Below are 15,371 nucleotides of genomic sequence, written 5' to 3'. Positions count from 1 at the left end.
GTCCCGGCACAAACAGGTTCTCCCACACCAGACTTTGGGTCCTCAAAGCTCTACAACCTGCCCAGTCCCCTGACCCCACCTGCCCTGAGAGCCTGAGTCCACACTGGCAGTGGCCCAAGAGTGGAGCCCTGCACAGTGTCAGTGCCAGCCACCCTGGACCTGTGGAGGCTGAGCTCAAAGGCTGAGGAAACTGAGCTCCAAGAAGCAGGCAGCCCCCCGGCCCCTGCTGGGCAGCAGCAGTCTGACCTGAGCCCCACGCTGGTGCCCGACCCAGCAGCCTCCACCTCCGCCTCAGGAGCCGGTCAGTCCCAGCTCCCCGCAGGGCAGGCCACAGGTCTGGGCCCAGTGGTGACCCCTTCCCTCCCCCAGCCCTGGGCCCTCCCTCCCACACTCTCCCCTTCCACAGCCCTGGCCCCTCCGTCCCATTCTCTCACCTCCCTTAGCCCTGGGCCCCCTCCCACCCTCTCCCCTCCCCCAGCCCTGGGCCCCCCACCTTCCTTTTCCTGGGGCACAATTCACATGTACAATGACTTGCATAACAAAAAACCACTCACACGGTTAATTACGGGTGCAGTTGATAATTACAGGCACAATTAGCCACTTGCTAATTTTGAGGGTGCCAGCAGTTAATTACATTCACAATTAGGCAACTGCTGTAGGCCTGGGACAGGAGTCCCGGTGGGGGGACACTCCTTGTAATCAGACTCGAAGGGTGAGGCCCTGTGGTGGGGGTCAGGTGATCTACAAAGCACCCCCCTCCCAGCTTCAAGGGGGTGCTTACAGGCCTAGAGGCCAGGGCCTGGCAAACGACCTGAAAATTCCAGCTTGGGGCCCTTTCCAGGGAGCCCCAGGGGCCTTCTCTTGGGTCATTTCCCAGGATGGGGGTCACTGTCACTCTTCTGTCCCAGGAGGATTCAGAGGTGTCAGTTCACAGGCCTATCTGGGCAGAGCCACTCATCCATGGCACTGGCCACTCAGCCAGGTATTGACAGACCCATCCGCAGGGCAGACGAAAGAGGCATGGCCCAGCCAGCTGCGTGACCCTGTACCCCCTACTCACTCACACATGTGCACACGCACGCACATGCACACACACACAGCCCTTCTCATCCCACAGCGGGCTGCAGGACGCTGTCCAAGGTACTGACCTCCCTGCTGCTGGGCCCCTGGCTGCTGAGCCGGGCAGAAGTCAGCTGGGCCAACTAGGAGGATCGGGCAGGGACAGCACCTGAAATCCCTGCTCAGCCCCCTGTGCCGTTCCTGCCCCTGAGACTGCAGCCAGCCACCCAAGGGCTACCCCTCAGCGGCCTGAGGACACAGCACCGGCTCTTCATCTCAAGCACACGGAGGTGCAAGAGGGAGGGTCTGTGGCCCCAGCAGAAACTGAGCCGGATGCACTGAGACCCTGGCCTGGGGCAGGCAGGGGCTCCCTCAGGGGACTCAGAAGGGGTCAACGCTGCAGACCACAGGCCAGCCCAGCCTCAGGCACGGTCTGCCTGGCACAGCACACTTTACGGTGTTGAATATACTGTTGTATTTGTTTCCTGGGGTAACAAAGTCCCATAAACTGGGTGGCTTAAAACAAAGACACGTATGATCTCCCAGTCCTGGAGGCCGAAAGTCTGAGATCAGTATCCCTGGGCCAAAATCAAGGGGTCAGCAGGGATGAGCTGCCTCCAGGGAACCTAGGGGACAAGCCCTCACTGCCTCTTCCAGCCTCCAGTTCCTTGGCTCATGGCCACATCACTCCCATCTCCACCTCCATCTTCACTTCATCTTAGTGTAAACTCCCTCCGTCTCCCTCTTATATATGGACACTTCCCACTGGATTTCGGGCCTACGACTAGTCCTGAAAAATCTCATCCTGAGACCTTTAACTTGATCACATCTGCAGAGACTCTATTTCCAAATAAGGTCACCTTCACGGGTTCTTTTCCTTTTGGGGTGGTGGGGGTGGGTGGGGGGATTTTTCAGCTGACCACAATTGTCAACATTAAAAAATCAAGATATTGTAGGGGTCCCACCCAGATATTGAGGAAGTGGACAACAGGAGGACTGGGTCTCTCCTTCCTCCCTCAGCTGCCAGGATGGAGGGTTTGGGGGGGTCATTTCTTACACAGCTCCCAGTAGGAGAGGCTGTGTAGCCTTGGAAGTGTCATTTAGCTACCTCTGGGCTTCCTTGTCTGTTGCTGGGACCATGTATCAGCTGGTTACTGCTCACTAACAAACACAAACACGATCTCAGCAGCACAGAGTCAGCATTTGGTTGGCTGGTCCAAGCCAGGCTGCGGGGGCAGCTGAGCTCTGCCCCCAACTCCCTCGTCCTCCTCCTGACCAGCAGGCTAGCCACCCTCACTGATGGCAGCAACACAGGACAGCAGCCTGGTCACTGCAGCTCTCAGTTCAGGGCACCACATGCCCCGTGAACATCCCCTCAGTCAAAGCAAGTCACATGGCTGAACCCGCAGTCAAGGGGCGGGGAATTAGACTCCACCCGCTTAGTGGGGGAGCTTCAGAGGCACAGGGCAAGTGTGGTTGGCAGGGGTGAAGGATGGGGCCAGTGATGCCAGGGGCCCGCAGGGGTGCATGGGGGTCAGAACCCATCATTCACTCCCCGAGCACAAGCCCAGGGCCAGCTGGCTTACAGGTCCCCCAGGTGCCCAGTGTCCCACCTGTCCCCCTCCCATGGGGCGGGGCTCGCATCCAATGCCTGGTTCCAAGTGTCCTCCTCGTCTTACCTGCATGGTGACCATCCAGGATGCTCTCCCTGAGCCAGCTGCTTATGGAGTGCCACACAGGCCTGCAGGGGGAGTGGGCACACGCAGGAGAGATACATGATTTGCAATCTCGTTAATGAGCCGTAGCACAACCACAGACCTGCCCCGACAAGCAGCTGCGCTAGTGGTAACATAAAACTGTCAGCCAGCTGGGTGCGGTGGATGACACCTGTAATCCCAGTACTTTGGGAGCCCGAGGCGGGAGGATCACCCGAGGTCAGGAGTTTGAGACCGGCCTGGACATCGTGGCGAAACCCGGTCTCTACTAAAAATACAAAAATCAGCCAGGTGGTGGTGCGCGCCTGTAATCCCAGGTACTCAGGAGGCTGAGGCAGGAGAATTGCTTGAACCCAGGAGGCAGAGTTTGCAGCGAGTCAAGATCATGCCACAGAACTCCAGCCTGGTGACAGAGCGAGACTCTGTCTCAAAAAAAATTTTTTTTTAATAAAAAAAAAAAAAAACTGTCAGCCAACGAAGCTCGTTACAAGCTGCTCCTCAGACTTCCTGTCAGCTGTGACTGTGTCCGCCTGTTCAGCCCTTCCAGGCCTGGAGCTGGAGCCCAGGGAGGCCAAGGGGTCCCACTGCAGCTGGGGTGCTGACCGTTAGCTACCAGCCCTTCTGTGGGCCTGTCAGGTTCAGTCTCGGGTGCTGTGGGGCCCTGGGACCCTCATGGGAAGCCTGACTTGGGCCATTCAAGAGCCCTATCTAGCCCTCAGCAGGACGAGATCCTCTCAGCAACGTCCCCAACACACACTCACCCAGACAGCCTGCAAAGAGAGCCAGTTCTGCATTTGGACAGCTCGGTTCCCCCATGGTACCCTTGTACTCCATGGTAAGCCAAAACAAGCTTCTTTGTAACTTCCACCCACTAAAATCATTCCATTACCACCAACTAAGATGGATTCTCCACCTGCCCATCCCGAACATACTCCCAGGTGTCCCGTGTCTCCTTGTCTCCTGCATCTACTGCCCACGTGCAGGCTGAGTGTGAAATAACAAAGGACGCACTTCTGGTGGCGCGGGGCAGAGAGCCAACTCACAGAGGGGAGGGCACCCACGCGGACCACAAGCCAGCTCCCCACAATGACCAGCCCAGCCACCCTGATGGTGGGGGAGAACGGGTCCTCCCTCTGTGATCTGAGAGTTCCACTCAGTAGCCCTCAAACCCTACTCCACACACACCTGTTCACCCTGAATCTGATGTGCTCACTTGGACCTATCTTCCTGTATGCCTTTTCCCAGGCTGATACCCTCTTTTCTTTGCTTTTGCAAACTGGCTGAATTTCTTAGCCAGAGCCATCAGGCAAGAGAAAGAAATAAAGGACATTCAAATTGGAAAAGAGGAATTCAAACTATCTGTTTGCCAATGCTATGACCTTATACCTAGAAAGCCCTAAAGACTCCCCCAAAAGACTCCTAGATTTGATAAACGAATTCAGTAAAGCCTCAGGTCACAAAATCAATGTAGCACTGCTATACACCAACAATGACCAAGCTGAGAATCAAATCAAGAACTCAATCCCTTTTACAATAGCTGCAAAAAAATAAAATACCTAGGAATATATGTACCCAAGGGGGTGAAAGATCTCTACAAGGAGAACTACAAACACTGCTGAAAGAAATCACAGATGACACAAATGGAAATATATCCCATGCTCACGTATTGGAAGAATCAATATTGTCAAAATGACCAAACTGCCCAAAGCAATCTACAGATTCAGTGCAATTCCTATCAAAATACCAACATTCCTTTCTCATAGAATTAGAAAAACAATGCTAAAATTCATTTGGAACCAGAAAAGAGCCTCAATAGGCAAAGCAATCTTAAGCAAAAAGAACAAATCTGGAGGCATCACATTACCTGACTTCCAACTATACTACAGGGCTATAGTTACCAAACAGCACGGTACTGGTACAAAAGTAGATAACAGACCAATAGAACAGAATAGAGAACCAAGAAATAAAGCCAAATACTTACAACCAACCGATCTTTGATAAAGCAAACAAAACCGTATTCAATAGGTGCTGGGAAAAACTGGTGAGCCACATGTAGAAGAATGAAACTGGATACCTATCTTTCAGCATATACAAAAATCAACTCAAGTGAATTAAAGACTTCAATCTAAGATCTGAAACCATAAAAATTCTAGAAGAAAACCTAGGCAAAACTCTTCTGGACATCAGCCTTGGCAAAGAATTTATGACCAAGACCCCAAAAGCAAATGCAACAAAACCAAATAGAAATAAGTGGGACCTAATTAAACTAAAAACCTTCTGCACAGCAAAAGAACGAATCATTAAACAGACAACCCACAGAATGGGAGAAAATGTTTGCAAACTATGCATTTGATAAAGAACTAATCATCAGAATCTGCGAGGAACTCAAATCAGCAAGAAAAAAAAACAATCTCATTAAAAAGTGGGCAAATGACATGAATAGACATTTCTCAAAAGAAGATAAACAAATGGCCAAGAAACATACGAGAAATGCTTGACATCACTGATCATTAGGGAAATGCAAATTAAAACCACAATGAGATACCACCTTATCCCAGCCAGAATGGCCATTATTAACGCTGCGGTAAACTGAGGAACAGAGACCACTGTGGAGTACAGGACGATTGTTGTTTATTTGAGGTACGCACCGGCTCAGTGGACTCACATCCGAAAAGCTGAGCATTGAACAAAGACTGAGCAGGGTTTTTATAAGCAGACTTGCAAGAGTAAAACAAAGCAGTTAATCGTACAGTGACAGGTCACGTAATCTATAGTGTAACTGTTGACTTAGCATAACTTGTGGCCTTGCATAGCTAGTGACCTCATAGCTGTGTCAAAAGAAAAACAAGGACTGGCTAAATACAGACATCTGTAAAACATAATCGTGCTGAAGAAGCCTGGGAAAGGAGTAACAGTAAAAGAATTTGTCTTTCTCTCTTTTATTCCTCAACCTTGCTCTGGAGTGGGGGTGTCTGGAGCCCATTCCTTTGGCCTTGGCTACTCAAACAGTGTTATCTTATAACTGTCCTTGAAGTGAGCTTTGCTGCACTTTCCCCTGCTAGGCAGAGGAAAACTTGTTCTTTTCTTTTTAACCCTTGTCTTGCCTGTGACTTTTCTTAGAGTGAATGAATGCATATTCATTTTTAAATTTCTGCCTCATTAAAAAGTCAAAAAACAATAGATGTTGGTGTGGATGTGGTGAAAGGGAATGCTTACACACTGCTGGCAGGAATATAAACTAATACAACCTCTATAGAAAACAGTATGGAGATTTCTCAAAGAACTAAAAGTAGATTTGCCATTCGACCCAGCAATCCCTCTACTGGGCATCCACCCAAAGGAAAGGAAGTCATTACATCAAAAAGACACCTGCACATGTGTGTTTATCACAGCACAATTCACAATTGCAAAGACATGGAACCAACCTAAGTGCCCATCAGCTGATGAGCAGATAAAGAAAGTGTGAGATAGATTTAGATAGATAGATAGATAGATAGATAGATAGATAGATAGATAGATAGATTTAGAGATAGACAGACAGACAATGAAATACATATATATGTCATGAAATACAACTCAGTCATAAAAAAGAATAAAATAATGCCTTTTGTAGCAACTTGAATGGAACTGTAGACCATTATTCTAAGTGATGTAACTCAGGAATAGAAAACCAAATACTGTATGTTCTCACTTATAAGCGGGAGCTAAGCTGTGGGTACACAAAGGCATACAGAGTGGTATAATGAACACTGGAGAATCAAAGAGGAGGAGGGAGGGAGGGGGATGAGGGACAAAAAACTACCTATTGGGAGGCCAGGTGTGGTGGCACACCCCTGTAATCCCAGCACTTCGGGAGGCCGAGGCAGACAGATCACCTGAGGTTGGGAGTTCAAGACCAGCCTGACCAACATGGAGAAACCCATCTCTACTAAAAATACAAAATTAGCCGGGCATAGTGGCCCATGCCTGTAATCCCAGCTGCTCAGTAGGCTGAGGCGGGAGAATCGCTTGAACCTGGGAGGCAGAGGTTGCGGTGAGCCAAGATCGTGCCACTGCACTCTAGCCTGGGCAACAAAAGCAAAACTCTGTCTCAAAAAAAAAAAAAAAAAAACTACCTATTGGGTACAATATACACTACTCAGGTGATGGGTGCACTAAAATCTCAGACTTCAACCACGACACAATTCATCCATGGAACCAAAAACCACCTGTGCAAAGCTATTGAAATAAAAACTAGAGCTGGGCACAGCGGCTCACACCTGCAACCTCAGCACTTTGGGAGGCCAAGGCAGGGGGATCGCTTGAGCCTAGGAGTTCAAGACCAGCCTGGCAAACATAGCAAGACCCCATCTCTACTAAAAAAAAAAAAAAATGTTTAAAATATCCTAGTGTAGTGACGTGTGTCTGTGGTCCCAGCTACTTGGGAGGTTGAGGCATGCAGATAGATCACTTGAGCCCAGGAGGCCGAGGCTGCCGTGAGCTGAGATCACACATCTGCGCTCCAGCCTGGGTGACAGAGCAAGACCCCGTCTCAGAAAACGACGACGACGACAAAACTCTTCGAGGTATAATTTACATACAACAAAATTCACCAATTTTAAATATAATTTGATGAGTTCTGACAAATGTATACAGTTGTGTAACCATCAGCACGATGATTACGTGAAACATCCCATCACACCAAAACTTTCCCTTCCTGGACCTCTTTACAGTCAATCCCCTCTTCCACCCTCGCCCTGGGCTCCTGTATTCTATTTGCTATTCCTGTAGTTTTGACTTTCATATAAATGAAACCACCCAGGGTGCAGCATTTTGAGTCTGGCCTCTATCACCAAACAGAATGCTTTTGAGAGTTATCGTTGCTGCACCCTGGGGTAGCTCATTCTGTTTTTCTGGCTGAAAAACCTTCCTTATGTGGGTGTATTACAATTTATTTTATCCATTCACCTGTTGAAGGGTATCTGGCTTGTCTCCCCATTCACGGCTATTATGAATAAAGCCGCTCTGAATGTTGACGTCAAGTTCTTTGCATGGACAGAGGCCTTCTCATGGACGGCCACCTGGGGTGGAACTGCTGGATCACGTGGTGACTGAGGTGTAACTTTTCAAGAAACTGCCAGGCTGATTTCCAAAATGTCTGTAGCATGTTACATTCCCCCATGCAGGGTGTGGGGGTTCCGGCGAATCCACACCCTTCCCTGCACTGGCATGGTCCGTCCTGTACGTGCCAGCCTTTCCAGGAGGTGCACAGCAGTGTCCCACTGTGGTTCCAATTTGTGTTTCCTTGATGACGAATGACGCTGAGCATCTTTGTGTGTGCTCATTTGCCATCTGTACTTCTTCTTTGGGGAAGTCTGTTCCAATCCCTTGTCTCACAGGAATGTTCATCTCTATATTTGGCTACATAGTTGCCATTTCTGGTGCTATTTCTTTACTGTTGTGTCCGTTTCATACAACTTTCCTTCTGCTTACAGAGCTTATTTAACCTTACCTAACGTGTTGAGGACGTCAAGGCAGGAGAATAGGGAATTGGGGTAACCAAGGGTTAAGGCAGAAGCAAAAGAGCAGCAGGCTCCGCCAGCTCCAGGCAAGACTCGGCAGCACAAGGCTGCATCCCCACCCCTGTGATGACAAGACAGAAGCCTCCACATCAGACTCTGATTGGCCACAGATCAATCCTTCATAGGGTGTAACCAATGGGAGGCCTCTAAAGGGCACCTGGGGTTTTACCAAATCTTTTAGCTTTATAAAAACCTGGGGAGCATTGCAATGGGGGGGGTGGTGTCTTGAGCCACTTGCTCGAGTCCGCTCCCACTCTGCGGAATGTGCCTTCGACTCAGCAAAACCGAAACAACGTTCCAAATATGCACAATGGTAAGAACCAACAGGAACGCGCACATCCTGCTACTGCAGCCGCACCTATGATTGGTTATCCGGGGCCAAAAAGACATTCTCAGTAAGACTTTAGAAGTATTATGTAAATGTCTGTTTTTCACAATTGCTCCATATATTGTGTGTTTTCAGACAAGATAGTTATTTAAGAAATGGGAATTGCAGAAATGGCTGCAGTGCAGCAGTAATATTTCAGTCGGCTAGTTCTCCATGTTCCTGAAACAATTTTTAGGTTTTTTTTTTTTTTGTAGTAGAAAATGTAGGCAGTGTTTTCACAAAAGTAAATGTACAGTGATTTGAAATACAATAAATGAAGGCAATGCACGGCGTTCCAGTAAACATTTTAAAAATAAATAAATAAAAATCTGTGCTTTCGCTACTCCGTTCTTTCATTGCTTGTCTTTCGTTGCTTCGTTCTTTTGTTGCTTTGTTTGTGCATTTTGTTCAATTCTTTGTTCAACACACCAAGAACCTGGACAACCCACAGTCAAGACATTCCACCCGGTAACAACGGGACATCACTTTAACATTTCCCGGGGACAGGTCTGATGGCGATGAACTCTCAATTTTTGTGTTTCTGAAAAACTAATTTCACCTTTTCTAAAGAAAAAAATGTTTTCATTGGGTAAAGAATTTTAAATTGACTGGGCGCGGTGGCTCTCGCCTATAATCCCAGCACTTTGGGAAGCCAAGGCAGGTGGATCACCTGAGGTCAGGAGTTCAAGATCAGCCTGGCCAACATGGTGAAACCCTGTCTTAACTAAAAATACAAAAATTAACTGAGCGTGGTGGCATGTGCCTGTAATCCCAGCTACTCAGGAGGCCAAGGCACGAGAATCGTTTGAACCCGGAAAGTAGAGGTTGCAGTGAGCCGAGATCGCACCATTGCACTCCAGCCCGGGCAACAGAGCAAGACTTCACTAAAAAAAAAAAAAAGAAAAAAAGAATTTTACATCGACTGTTGTTTTCTTTCAGTGCTTTCAGGATGCCGTTCCACCATTTCCAGCCTGTGTTGTTTCCAACGATGCAAATATTCTGACAAAAATATTCTGTCATCCTTTTGTTCCTTAAAGATTTTCTTTTTAAGGCCATTTGATTTTTTACATGCCTTGCTGTGAGTTTTTGTTTTGTTTTTTAAACAGGGTCTCACTCCGCCACCCAGGCTCAAACAATCCTCCTGCCTCGGCCTCCCAAAGTGCTGGGATTACAGGCATGAGCCACCGCACCTGGCTGATGTCGGGTTTTTTTGTATGTTTCTTATGTTTCTTTTGTTTTGTGTGTTTCTTATGTATGAGCTTCTTAGATTTCACCAAATTCAGAAAAACTTTAATCACTATTTCTTCAAATGTTTTTTTGCTTCTCCTCTTTGGGAAGCTTCCCTTACAGACATACTAACCCGTTTGGCATCGTCCTCATACAGCCCACTGATGCTCTGGAGTCTTTTTCCCTCCCTTACCCCCGTGTGTAATATTTTATATGATTTCTACTGCTACGTCTTCAGGTCCTCTGCTCTTTTCCTCCGCCACGTCCACTCTACCGTTCATCTCGTACCTCATCCACTGTGATTTTCACATCAGACATTGTGGTTTTTACCTCCAGCAGTTTCGCCGGAGACTTTTTTTTTTTTTTTTAACAGGGTCTTGCTGTGTTGCCCAGGCTGGTCTTGAACTCCTGGACTCAGGCGATCCTCCCGCCTTGGCCTCCTAAGTGGTGGGATCACAGGTATGAGCCTCCACACCCAGCCTTGTCAGAGCCTTTTTCTATGTTCTTTGTCTCTGCTTGGGCTTTCAGCTGGCTTCCTGAGCACGCAATATAGTTATAGTGACTGTGTGAATTTCTTTGCATAGCAAATCTCCCACCTATCACATTTCTAGGTCAATCTTAATGGGCTGGATTTTCTGCTCATTATGAGTTGTATCTTCCTGCTTCTTTGCTGGCCTGGTAATTTTTTTTTTTTAATTGAATGCCATACATTGTGACTGTTACCTTTCTGGGTGCTAGATGTTTCTGTATTCCAAACATTCTTGAGCTTTGCTGTGGGACGTTATCACGTCACTTAACAGTTTCATCCTTGGGGACCTTGCTTTGTTAGGTAGGAAAGCAGCACATTCCTCGGTGGTGACAAAAAGTCCTTCTGGGTGCTCTATGCAACGCCCCACGAATGAGGAGGTGTTTACCTCTGACTGATGGGAAGAGGCCCTATTCCCGGCCTTGTGTGAGCTCTGGGGATTGTTCCCTCTAACCCTAGCGAGTGGCCCTTTCTGCAGCTGGGCTCATGTTCCGGGGCTGCACTGACACAGGACATGAACGAGGTGGTATAAAATAACAGAAGTGTATTCCCTCAGTTCTGGAGGCAAGAAGCCCAAAATCACGGTCATGCTTCCCCAGTAAGGGGAAGGCGGATGGGCCTGGGGAGTGTGGTGCAGGGTGGGCTGAGGCCAGAGGAGAGGCTGCCACAGAGTTTGTGGGACACGCTGTGCACAGTGAACTCCACCACTGTTTAATTGGATTGGGTTCCAGAGTCCCACTTGGCTCATGAGCCCTGATCAGCCATTCACAGGCTGTAGGACCAGGAAGTTTTCCAGATAGAACAGGAAGATGTCTCCAGGCAGCAGTGATTCAGGAACAGCAGGCACCGATAATGACCAGAAAGCAGACACTCCCAGTGAAAACGAGCCCGCCTAGGCCAGGCATGGTGGCTCACGCCGGTAATCCCAGCGCTTTGGGAGACCAAGGCAAGAGGATCTCCTGAGCCCAGGAGTTCAACACCAACACTAGCAACATAGGGAAACTCCATCTCTACAAAATAATTTTAAAAACAAGCCACGTGTGGTGGTGCATGCCTGGAGTCCCAGCTACAGGCTGGGCCAAAGGATTGCTTGAGCCCAGGAGTTCGAGGCTGCAGTGAGCTATGATTGCACCACTGCACTCCAGCCTGGACAACAGAGTGAGATCCTGTTTCAAAAACAAAAAACGGCTGGGCGCGGTGGCTCACGCCTGTAATCCCAGCATTTTGGGAGGCCGAGGCAGGCAGATCACGAGGTCAGGAGATCAAGACCATCCTGGCTAACACGGTGAAACCCCGTCTCTACTAAAAATACAAAAAATTAGCCGGGCACGGTGGCAGGCACCTGTAGTCCCAGCTACTCGGGAGGCTGAGGCAGGAGAATGGCGTGAAACTGGGAGGCGGAGCTTGCAGTGAGCTGAGATAGCACCACTGCAGTCCAGCCTGGGCGACGGAGCAAGACTCCGTCTCAGAAACAAACAAACAAACAAAAAAACCAGGAGCCCGCCTTGACCACGTGAGCACATCTAGGAGGAAAGACTGCTGACAAAACACACAGAGACCCCAGGAGGCACAGGAGACAGGGGGTCCCCACCAAACCACACCCACCGCCGGGGCCTGCTTCCCTCTCTCAATCCCAAAGGGAGGGGAGCAACTGGGGGCTGGGCTAAAGGAGGCTTTGGCTGAGCCCCTCCATGCCCAGAGTACAACAAATGTCAGGACAGTACACAGGGACTTGCCTTAGGAAAGCCCACCCAGCCAGGCACAGGACTTGCATGAAGATCAGAAAGTTTACTGAGGCACGGGAAGACTTCCTCTGGAGACGGAAAGGAGACAAGGGCCCCGGACCACACTCTTCTCAGCGTTGGCCTGGAAGCCTCAGCCTGTGCAGAAAGCAAGAAGAAATAAAAGATGTAAGGGGTGGAAGGGGAAAAAATAAAACGTGGTTGTTCATGGATGACACAGCTGCATACAGAGGAACGCCTCAAGAATAGACAAACAATCTGTTAGAATTAATCAGTGGAGTTACAAGGTCACTGGGGACAAGGTCAACATACCCCAAAAAAAATCCATCAAGTGTTTGTAGACTAGCACAAACAGAACACAAACTTTAAAATTATACCATTTACAACAGTATCTGTATTAGTCCATTTTCATACTGCTGTGAAGAAATAGCCAAGATGGGTAATTTATGAAGAAAAAGAGGTTTAATGGACTCACAGTTCCACGTGGCTGAAGAGGCCTCACAATCATGGCGGAAGGTGGAGGAGAAGCAAAGTCACGTCTTACATGGCGGCAGGCAAGAGAGCGTGTGCAGGGAGACTGCCCTTTATAAAACCATCAGATCTCATGAGACTTATTCACTATCACGAGAACAGCACGGGAAAAACCCACCCCCATGACTCAGGTACCTCCCACACCAGGTCCCTCTCACAACGTTGACGTGCTGATTTTGGGAGCTACAATTCAAGATGAGATTTGGGTGGGGACACAGCCAGACCATATCAGCATCCAAATATTTAGGAATAAATCCAGTTGGAGACATGAAAGACCTCCACCTGCAAACTACACAGTGAAATTAAACACATAAATGGCTATGCCATATTCCTGGATTAGAAAATTCAATAACGTAAAATGTCAGCTCTCCCCATATCAATTTGTAGATTCAATGCAATCCCAGTAAAATTCCTAGTTGAGTTTGTTTGGGGTGGTGTTTGTTTGTTTGTTTGGAGACAGGGTCTTGCTCTCAAGACCCTAGGTCCTGGACAGGGTCCACCCCTAGGCTGGAGTACAGAGGCATGATCACAGCTCACTGCAACCTTGAACTCCTGGGCTCAGGTGATCCTCTCACCTCAGCCTCCCGAGTAGCTGGGACTACCGGCATGCAGGAAAACTTCTGTATTTTTTATATAGACAGGATCTTGCCTTGTTGCCCAGACTGGTCTCAAACTGCCAGACTCAAGCAATCCTCCCGCCTCAGCCTCCCAAAGTGCTGGGATTACAGGTGTGAGCCACCACAATAGGCCAAGTTTTTTTGTTTTTTGTTTTGTTTTGTTTTTTTAAACTGAGCTGAGAAACTTCAAGTCATTGCTGGAAGAGTCAAGATGGCAAGCCAAAGCCCTGTGTGGCTGGGGTGGGGTCCGGCCCCGCCTCACCCCCAGGGAGCCTCCTTGGCTTTAGGAAGAGCAGAGGTCCTTCTCAGGCACTGGTGGCTGTGCTTTAACCTGCTGTGGTGGAGGCTGAGCCAGTTTCCCGCCCACCTGGCTACCAGGAATCCCCGAGTCTGTCCCTGCAGTCCCTCCTCCTGGGAGCTGCTGCTGATTCTAGGGTGTCCCCGCCTGTTTTGCTTTCTGGGAAGTCTCCTCTCTGAGAAGCAAGACCCCCTGGAGATGCGGTCGGTGCTGGCTCCGCCTGCCCTGCCCTGCCTGCACACCGTTCCCGGTGTCACCACCCCAGGCGACTGCAGGACCCTGGACGCCCTGAGGTCCGGGAAGGCGGGAGGTCCCCAAGTCTTTTACTCCCTGGAGATGAGCCTTCACGGGGTTCTCAGGCCTGCGTCCTCCTGGGCCCCTTTTTCCTTCTACCTGGGGGTTGTGGTGCCGAATGCCTCTTGGGTTCCAACGTCTGGTGCCCTCTCAGGAGTTCCGCTGGCAGCGACCCGACGTGCAGGGACTGTGGCAGGTTTGTGACCCCTCCCCGCAGAGCCTGGCACATCGGCAGCCTTCCCGTGAGTCAGCTCAGGTGACTGCAACTGCCCTGGGCTCTAAACCCCGGGGTACGGGCCAGGCGTCTGCTTGGGGAGGTGTGGACGGACACAGGCAGCGTGGGAGGAGGCAGAGGTGTCCTCCACGAAGGACGCGGGGCGCGCGGGGCCTCCAGTCCCCGGCACCCTCCACCCGGCGCCCGCATCCTGCCTCCCCAGCCTCCCCGGCCCCCCGGCCGCCCCCGCTCACGTCCCGTTCCTCTCCACCTGCTCCGCACCGTGCACCCAGCATCCCAGGCCCAGGAGCCCCACCCCGGGTCTTACCCACGGGCTTGAGCCTGCTCTCCTCCCCGGGCCCCCCGCCCCTGGCTCCTCCTCGGCTCCCAGGAGGCACAGTGGCAAACTCGGTGAACTCGCGCTGCCACCTGCTGCCTCAGCCCTGCCCCCAGCCCTCTGGCCCCACCCCTCCCCTGGCCCCACCCCTCCCCTGGCCCCACCCCTCCCTGGCCCCACCCCTCCCCTGGCCCGCCACGTGTCCCCCACCCCGCAGGGCGGCCGCGTGTTCTGTGTTCCCGTCTCTGCGGCCAGGTGGGGGCGAGTGCTCTGAGGTCAACCCTGGGCCACCCGCGCGCTGAGTGGTGCTGCCACTGTCCTCATTTCAGAGATGAGAAAACTGAGGCTCACAAGGGAAAGGGCCATCTGCGTCCGGAGGAGGGCCTGCGCCGGACTCTTCCTGGAGGAACAGGGAGCGGGTAGGATGGGTGGGGCCTGCTGGCCCCATGTGCCCGTGCAAGGCGCTGTGCGGGGAGACACGGGACCCCTCAGTCATCACATGGCGTTTCTCATAAGCTTCTGAGGCGGCCCAGGGACCACCAGGGCTCCAGTGTGGCCAAGAAGTGAAGTCTGAAGTGACCCAGAGGGCTGCTGGTGAGGGGATGAGTGCTCAGGACGGAGGGGGAGGGCTTCCTGGAGCTGGTGGCATTTCAGAGGACACAGGGGAAGAGCAGCACAGAGTGGAAGGCCTTGCAGGAGAACTGGGCCACATTCGGGGGAGTCTGGCAGCCCAGCAAGCTCCAGCTCCTAGGATGCTTGTTGGGGAAACAATATTGTACGTCCCCCCCATCCTTCCCCACCGCCCCTGCAGCCTAGAGATGGAAAGGTCCCTCCACCAGGACCAGACCTCCTCCCTCCTCCCACCTCGGACCTCCCACCTTAC

The sequence above is a fragment of the Nomascus leucogenys genome, chromosome 13 (genome assembly GCF_006542625.1).
Source record: "Nomascus leucogenys isolate Asia chromosome 13, Asia_NLE_v1, whole genome shotgun sequence".
Taxonomy (NCBI): Eukaryota; Metazoa; Chordata; class Mammalia; order Primates; family Hylobatidae; genus Nomascus; species Nomascus leucogenys.
The sequence above is the reverse complement of the archived record's forward strand: the minus strand, read 5'-3'. Positions refer to the sequence as shown.